This window comes from Nanorana parkeri, unplaced genomic scaffold, assembly GCF_000935625.1.
Source record: "Nanorana parkeri isolate BGI_ZX_2015 unplaced genomic scaffold, ASM93562v1 scaffold74, whole genome shotgun sequence".
NCBI lineage: Eukaryota > Metazoa > Chordata > Amphibia > Anura > Dicroglossidae > Nanorana > Nanorana parkeri.
Genome location: NW_017306342.1, coordinates 1,800,636 through 1,809,764, shown reverse-complemented (window position 1 = coordinate 1,809,764; position 9,129 = coordinate 1,800,636).

The following is a 9,129-nucleotide window of genomic DNA, read 5'->3' as shown; positions in this document are numbered from 1 at the left end:
TTTTTTCAATAATGAATCCAGATCAAACAAATTATCCAGCAAAGTATTTCTTTAAACTTTTGCCCAAATGCTTACAGTTATCATGTTTCCAAACAGCTGGCTCCAACCCTTTCCGCTACTCTTCCCTGAACTTCCTGTACAATACGAGGTCAAAAGGGACATAACAGTCTCCAGTAGCTGTTCACCTACTAGCTTAGAAGGGCAGGGAAGAAGGAGGAGTGGGGAGCTGTGGAGTGGCTTTCCCTGTTGTGCCTGTGTGTTTATGGAGACTCACTCTCAGTTTACTAGCACACGCAAGGGTGACTCCATAGTTCCCTGGAAGGGAAAGGAGCTGCCCTGAAACAGGATATAAGGGCCAGTTCTCAGGTGAGCCTGCAGGAAAGTAACATTTCTAAATATCAAGGAGCAGCATCCATTGTAAGTGATTTAATCAGCATTTGAAATAGCTTAAAAACCATTTGAATTTAATATTACTTTAAGTGTAACCTGAACTGAGAGAAATATGGGGGCTGCCATTGCTGACTTCCTTCTCATTGGTCAGGGGACTGAGCTGACCAATGAAAAGTGTTTCTTGCTAAGAAGTATTGATCAGCGCAGTCAGAAGCGCTTCTCATTGGTCAGCATAGTCAAATGACTACGCTGGCCAATGAGTGATTGCCATTTGCAAGCATAATTTGAAATACCTAGCACAGGGAAGTGCTGCTGTGTACGGTATACGGGTGGTACATTTGCAGCTGTGGAGGGGAAGGAGCGTTCGTTCAGAGGTAAGAGCAGCAGGGAAGAAGTGGGTGGGTTTGGCAGATTGGTGGGGGTAATCCCATTTTCCCAAATTCCCCTGGGAAAGTGGTATTATCCTTTAAGGCCAGAGTATCATAAAGTATGTGAACACCCCTCTAAATTATTGAGTTTATGTGTTCAGGGTATTGCTAATGCTACAGCATACAAAGACATTTTAGACAACTCTGCGCTTCCAACCTTGTGGGAGCAGTTTGGCGAAGGTCCTTTTCTGTTCACCTAGGAAAGTGGAATTACCCTTTAATACTTTCTAACTCACCTGGAACAAATATGCAGATCAGGAAAACTAGGGCTCTGTGTACTGTGGTGAGGTGCGTTAAGAAAAAATGCATGTCAGTTTTTCCATGCGGTAAGCTGCACTGCCAGCCCATTCAAAATTAATATTCCGCAGCAAGAATAAACTCACAGTAATGTCTTTTCTTAATGCATAGTGTGAAGGGGCCTCTTAGAGAAAAGCACTTTTCTCTGCACATTTGTTTCAGGTCAGTAAAGGTTAGAATGATAGTCAGGAAATAAGCATTTTTGGAAAGAGAGGTTAGCAATGGCATCCACCGTGTTTTTCTTGTGGTGGGTCTCCTTTATTGGAGGATTCAACTCAAGCAGTAAGAGGAGGAAGATTTCTTGGAATGAGAAGGCAGAGCTATGAACGTATACAAAGAGATCTTAATGATTAATAACCATTTCAAGTTAATCAAGTATGAGTTGTTCCCTGGCAGCCAAGTTGTTAAACCAGTTCCCATCTGGGAAGCCAGAGAAAACAACTTTGCAGGGATGGCAAGCTGAAACTTCTACTTTCCCTGCTGGCTCCACAACATGATAAGGTTTCATAAGCTCAGCCCTCGGCCTTTGCAGGGGTTCTTACTCAATCATCTGCGGTTCCAGGTTCGGTCACTGGGAGGGTCACAGGAGCCCAGGGGACATGGCAGATGCACCAGGGGAACCCAACTGGCTACCACCACTGACTGACCTGGCGTCACCCAACCACAATACACTCCGCCATCTGCTACTTTGTATTCTCCAGATGTAGGCCACCCACCGATCACAGGTATGGTGACACTCAGTCTATGATTCTGCTTTAATTTCACTTCTATTTACTTATGGAAGGATAAAGCAAAACAGTTCATTTTCATTAGGCTCCGTTCATACCTAGCATTTTATAGTCCTTTTCTGCCCTAAATAATGCTAAAAAAATGCCCAAAATAAAATCCCAATTATTTATATGGCCATATTCATATCTGAGCATTTTGTCGCTTGTAGCAAATTGCCCGTCGCTGGAAGAAAGTGCATGACCTTTTATTTGGCAGATTAAGCCCTTCTTGGCCCATAGACTTCAATAGAAATGATCAAAAACAAGCCTTTTACGCGAGTTGGCCCATTTACATCAATGTGTCAAAATCTGCTTCCAAAAACACGTGACTTACTGTATGCGAATAAACCATGCATAAAATGTGCAGCGAACAACATACGTAAAAACGAGTGAAAACGCTGTCGTCTAAGTGTGAATACAGTTCAATTGCCATGGCTGGTCCACTTTCAGACTTATGCTCACAGGAGGGTATGCTCCCTCAACGGAGTTCCCAGCTGTACTTGCTAGACCCACTTTGGGAAGAAGCAACAGCATTCCCTCCTTAGGGGTACACCAAAAAACTGGGAAGCCATTTTTCCAACCATAACCCTGTCAATCCCATGAAGGCCCACAAAAGAGTTATCTTCTCAGTCCTCTCCTCTCTATCTCAGCTTTTCCCACTAAAAAGACCAAGAAACCTTCAAAAGACTTCTCCCTTGCTATATATACATATATAAAATACAAAAAACTAAACACAATAGACTTTGAACTAAAACTAAATCACCAAGGATAACATTTTCATTGATATCTCATTCAATAGGCCAGCAATAAATGAGGATTACTGTGCTGGATTGCTGCAGAAATCTGGTCATGTTATTGGACTGTTACTTTGATGTCATTCTAATGTATTTTTCCGTGTATAAGACGCTACTTTTTCATAAAAATCTTTATCTAAAAATAGAGGTGCGTCTTATACACGGGGGCCGCGGTTTTGAAAGTGCTGATACCACTGCAAACTAGCCTCACGGATTGCAGAGACAAGATAACAGTTCTCCTCCAGTCATAAATCTTTTGAACCTGACGTCAGCTGTTGCTGGGGAGATCGTGTAGGCAGTGCCCAGAGCGGTAATGTCGGAGCATTCTGTGACCATAAAAATGTCAGAAAGTGAAAAACAACCTGTAAACTCTCTAAACTCATGGTATGGTGTCAAACAAGAGGTGATTGTGAAGTCCTTCAAGAAATGTGGAATCAGCAATGCCATGGACGGAACTGAGGATGATCTTGTATATATAGACAGTGACTCAGCAGACAGCAGTGATGCAGCAGAAGTTGAAGAAACTGATATGTTTGAAGCTAAAAGTGATGAAGAAACCAGTGATGCAACAGAGGCTGAATAAAGTGATTGGCTCAGAGGTAAGTGTGATGCATAATATCATTTAAAATATTGATTTCTGAATTTTGGGTAAGAAAAGTTGGGGGCGTCTTATACATGAGGGGCGTCTTATAGACGGAAAAATACGGTAGATTTCATATACTTTTTGGATGTCTATCAAATTAGTAGTAGATTAGAATTTCAATATACCTGAAAATGAAAGCATATCAATGCCTAAAATGTCCATCCTCATTTTCTCAATAACTACCTTTACTTCTTCCCAAAGTGATGAAAGGCGCCACTGAGTGCAGACGGCCCAACACTAATGAAAAAGAAGGGTGTGATAAAAACCTTTCACATGTTACTGTCTCTGTATGCTGGGAAGTAAATATTTAGAAATAGTCCTTTTAACATTGAAGGAAAAATCAAGGATGCCATTGCTGACTTCTTCTAAAAATGTCTGGCTGTAATGCTGGTCCGGTGGTTTCAATACCTCCTGAGCCAAAGACCTGGAATGAGTGTGCAGATCCGTGGTTCTGATTTCCATCTGTATTACTAATCTGCAGGTTGGTCCAGGCAAATGGTATTTCTAGGAAGAGGTTGGCAATGGCAGCTTCGCTTTTTATCTTAGTAAAGGTTTCCTTAAAAGTGAAAGCTGTGAACAAAGCATTGCTGCAAGGTGGGAGTAGTCCAGGCAGTTTTGTGTTAACTGCTTTTAGGACAGGCAGACATTAGCGTCTTATGAGATCTGCGTGTCTATGGCTATTCTAATTACTTACAAGTTCATCAGAGCTTGCACACTTATTTGGTTGTTTGGTACTTGCTGCCTTATTGAGCTATTCAATACAGTATGTATATATCCCGTCTGCATGTTTATTTCTTTAGTTATATGAATTGGTAACTTTTCCTCATCAAATGTCTGTGCTTTTCAAGGATTTACCTTTTATTTAGTGATCCTTCCAGGGAGATCTCTGCTCACAATGCGTTTTGGAAGTGTGGAAAGAAAGTGTTGGATCCGTGTGAGCATTCTCTTGGTGTTTCTCATCCAACAGCAGTTAAGTGATATGGTTATATGAGTGATCTGTCTAATGGGTAAACTGCCTCTGGAATCCAATGGATCCACGGTATCTTTGGCCTGATAATGAACACAGTAGATGAAGAAATTAAAGCACCACAGCAATTTAAATAATCCAGATACAACTGTGTTCCATCAGGGGCAAGGGACATTCCAGTAGAGTAGCAAATGCATTTCAGGGGTCCAAAACACCCCCGCCCCCTTCATCAGGGCTTAATCATGTATTTTAAAAGCTGTCAACCCAGCTCTTGAGAAGCCCTACGTATCCCCATCACAACACAACTTTTAAACTGCGGGCATTATAATCCACATACATGATTTATCTCATTAAGCCCTGATGAAAGGGGTTTATTTTGGACCCCTGACATGTGTTGGCTACTCTATTTGAATGTCCCCCTGACCCTAATGGAATAAAGTTGTATCTGGACTATTATAATTGGTGTGGTGCTTCATTTCCTACATCTACTGTGCACTCCTGGGAGTTCCCCAATCTCAAATCAACTAGAGGGGCACAGCTCTATCAAACTTTTCTTCAAGGAGCCCCATAAATGTTACCATTGCCCCTCCTCTGTAGTGGCTGATTAGATTTTAGAGTACATTTCTGACACTGCACAATTCTTGCAGCAATAATGTTTAGAATAGTGGTATTATATTTGTTAAGGTGGGCACACAAGACTTTTAGTGACATAACTGTAATGGAGAAAACATTCTAACGTATTATGTATTCTCCATTTTATGCTTAGCCCATGCATGAGATGTGTGTTTTGCTGACACCGAAAAAATGTTGTATTCCATTTCTTGTAGGGCTATTTACAAAAGGGTGAAGAGTTTGGAGAAGGCAGGAGAAGTGAACAATCTAGGACAACATAGCTGAACTGGAAAGTGAGCTGAATTGGAGAATTGTTCCAAATCAGCTATGTTGTGCTAGATGGTTCACTTCTCCAAACTCTTCACCCTTTTGTGAATAGCCCTGTTAATGTTTTATGCATTACAACAAGGCATGGTCTTGCCTATGAGGGCAGTATAAAAGACTAAGGCCTGGTTCACACCTGAACGTTTTGTAGCGCGTTCAACGCTCGACGAACGCTCTACAAAACGCTCAAACATCTAAATCCCATTGTATTCAATGGGTCTGGTTCACACCTTGCCGTATTTCCGCCTGTCCGAACGCGATACAAAACGGCCTACGCCCAAAGAAGTACATGTACTTCTTTGGGGCGTTTTGGACTCGCGTTTCCATTGGGATACAGCCAAGTAGCCCACGGAAACGTGCGTTTGTCGCGTTTTTTTTACCGCGAATCGCGGTAAAAACGCGAACCGCGCGACAAACGCGCATATTCAATACACCTAGGTGTGAACCCAGCCTGAGGCCCCATTCACACTGCGCGATTCGCAAATTGCGCGTTTGTCGCGCGATTTGCATTTTGCGCGATATCGCGCAAATGCTTGCATTGAGCAAGCTTGAATCGCGGCTAAATCCGCTCCAAAAAGGGTCCTGCTGTAGCGAAGCACGACCCGCGACAGCAGGACCCTTTGCCCCATTGAGAAGCATTGGAGAGCGATATTGCGCGGTAAATTGCCGCGATATCGCGGGAATTACCGCGCGATAAATCGCTAAGTGTGAACGGGGCCTAAGGGGGTTATTCCCGCCCAGTTGTTATTCATTGGCCGGGACCTGCTAGAAGACTCTGGCAGGTGCCTGCCAATAGGAAACAGTTGGGCGGAGCTGTCACTGCTAGCTCCGCCCTATTGTTTTTATTATTTTTTAATTGTACTATTTATTTACTTTTTTAATGACTATTTTCACTGATTTTCTATTCTGCTCTGCGGCATTCGGCTATTCAGTCACTGCCGTCCGGGCCCCTACGTGAATAGGGGCGAACGGCAGAGAGTGAGCTGCCGGACCAGATGTTGGATCGGCTGAGCTGAAGTCCTTCTGCACTTCGGCTCAGCCGAACATGCTCGAAGGCAGTCGTACAGAGCCAATGTACGGCTGAAATCAGCCACGCAACCTAGAAGTGAATAGCCAAACAGCGTTGGGCTCAGTTATTCACTCGGTTGCCTTCGGCAGCTTAGTGAATAACCATGTAAATCCTTCAATGTGACCACCAGAGGGCTCTGACTCAAAGTTGCATTTTAATTTCCAGGGACACTTTGATGCTAAAACTGTCATTAAAACGGAATAAAAATCCACAACAATCAGGTATACATTTATTGAAAATCAATATATTAAAGAACCTCTGGCATAAGAATCTGAAATCTGCCTTTATATTAGCTTCCCAAAATCTCTCAGGGCTCACCCTAAGACAGGGAGGTCTAGCAGGAAGAGTCCAAAGGTGCTGTATTGCACTGCTCCGCACTGTCAATGTAGTGTGCTTACAGGAGGGGGATGCACGGGTTTGACCCTATAAGTGTATTGCTGCTTCTTCACTGGCTACTGGCAGGACTATTGGCCCTGCATTGTACTGGATGAAGTCAAGTGCTTCTGACGGCCGCAACGCCTTACCCTGGGTTCACACCTAGGCGTATTGTAACATGCGCGTCTGTCGCGCGACCGTCACGCGTTAGTCGCGCGACCGTCGCGCGATTCCAAAGGCTACTTGGCTTATCCCAATGGAAAACGCCCTACAAAACGGCCCAAAGTAGTCCCGGGACCTTTTCAGGCGTGGGCCGTTTTGTAGGGCGTTAGGGACGGGCGGAAATACGCCTAGGTGGGAACGAGGGCATTGACTACAATGCAATTTATATTTTTGACCGTTTTGTAGAGCGTCCGTCGGGCGTAGGACGCGCTACAAAACGGTCAGGTGTGAACGGGGCCTTAGAGGCTTCGGGACCCGGTCGCATATTGTTGAGGGAGCCTGCAGGAGTCAGGGTTTAGGTACTCAAAAGTCCTTTTTACTGGTACCCTAGGCGTAAACGAGCAGTACGGGGAACGCCCACTGCAAATGGAGGAGTTTTGTGACTGTAATGTCTTCCTTATATTGTAAAGCGCTGTGCAAACTATTGGCGCTATATAAATCCTGTATAATAATAATACAAACAATCATCCCCGCACAGCTACCTCCTCATGTATCACTAGCCCCTCCCTTTTAGATTGTAAGCCCTCAGGGGCAGGGCCCTCCTTACCATCTTGTCTTGAATTGTATTGTGATTGTAATGTCTTCCCTATATTGTAAAGCGCTGTGCAAACTATTGGCGCTATATAAATCCTGTATAATAATTTTTCTATTTGTTGGGTTTCAGCTTTAAAGAAGCACTCCAGGAAAAAATGTAATTAACCCTTGCAGTGGGGCTACCCCTGCACTGCAAGGGTTAACTGCTCGTTTTTGTCTAAGTTAGAAAACAAAAGTTATACTCACCCAAACTGTGGAGCCAGCTTGCTCTTACAGCGGTCCTTCCAGCCTCTCTCCCCCTCCTCTGCGAAGGTCCTGTAAATCATTACGTTCTATACACAGTGTATAGATGTGAGGATGCCGAGGAACACTTCAATGCTGCAGCGTGGGAGGAGAGAAGCTGGACCGAGCACTGTGACAGCTGGGAGGCTTGGAGCTTCGGGTGAGTTTGTTATTTTTAAACCTAGACAAAAACCAAGCACTTAAACCTTGCAGAGCGGGGGGTAGCCCCAATACAAGGCGCAATCATTTTTTTCCTGGAGTTCTATAATGAGGCACTTCCTTTGCCTCTCACCCCCACACCTAGTCTAACCTAACCCCCCTCCCCCTATGCATACTTACCTTCATCCAACAGCTGCGGCCTTCAGTGCTTGTTTATATCCAGCGCTGCTACCAGTCTCGCTATCCTTTCCATGTCTGAGCAATACATTTATATGGGGCCATGTCCCAAAGCCTGAAGATAGCTTCATAGAAGTACAGTAAACTCCCCATTATTCGGTATCCATGGGGATTGATTGGTAGATTCTGGATAAATGTAGTTTCTGGTTGCTTGAGAGTTACTATTGAAAATAGGTCTAGCTAACGCCATACCCCATACTATACCATATCATAACAATATAATAACTCTGTATTGACGTCATAGTCATATTGAAATGCAGTACTCAAAAGCAAATAGACACACTTAAAACAAATGAAGACAAATAGGCACACAATCGTTTCCAGGATAATACATGCCACAGATCAGCAGCACAGTGCTGGCACAGAGGATTTTTTATCTGGTTAGATGAGAGTTTTTGTTAATTGAATACCGGATATCAGAGCGTTTACTGTATATGGCTCTATAATGTGCATGTGCAGCCAGGTGAGACCAGGATGTAAACAAACACCAGAGGTCACAGCCGTGGTCTCAAGGTAAGTACAGATGTGTTAGGGGGGGTTAAAAGAGATAAGTGCACTAGCTGTGGACATACTAAAGATCTAAAACAAGAGCTGACAGGAAGCAGCTAGAGACACTTCCTATTCCTATATGGCCGTCATGTAGTTTCACTTTCGCTTTCACAGGAAGAGCTTTTATGTGATTTTATAATAATAATATAAACCCTTCTATTAAGTCCAGCCCGTATACAAGGAAATCCATCGCTCGGTCAGCCACTAGTCCGTCCTGTGACCGCCGATTCCTCGGCCACTGCCTGCGTCACTCCGCCCAGATCAGCTTACAGGCGGCCGCCAATGGAAAGTGTCCCGGGAAGTCCCGGAGACTGTGCAAAGGTCAATGTAAGACCATACTGGGCGCAGAGTGCGGCTGACATGTAAACATTGATAATCATCATCATGTGAGCACGGCAGTGCGGACGTCAGGTGTCATCACACAGGGATCGGCAGTCACTGGGAGACGTCACGTGCCATCACACCCGGGTCAGCAGTCTG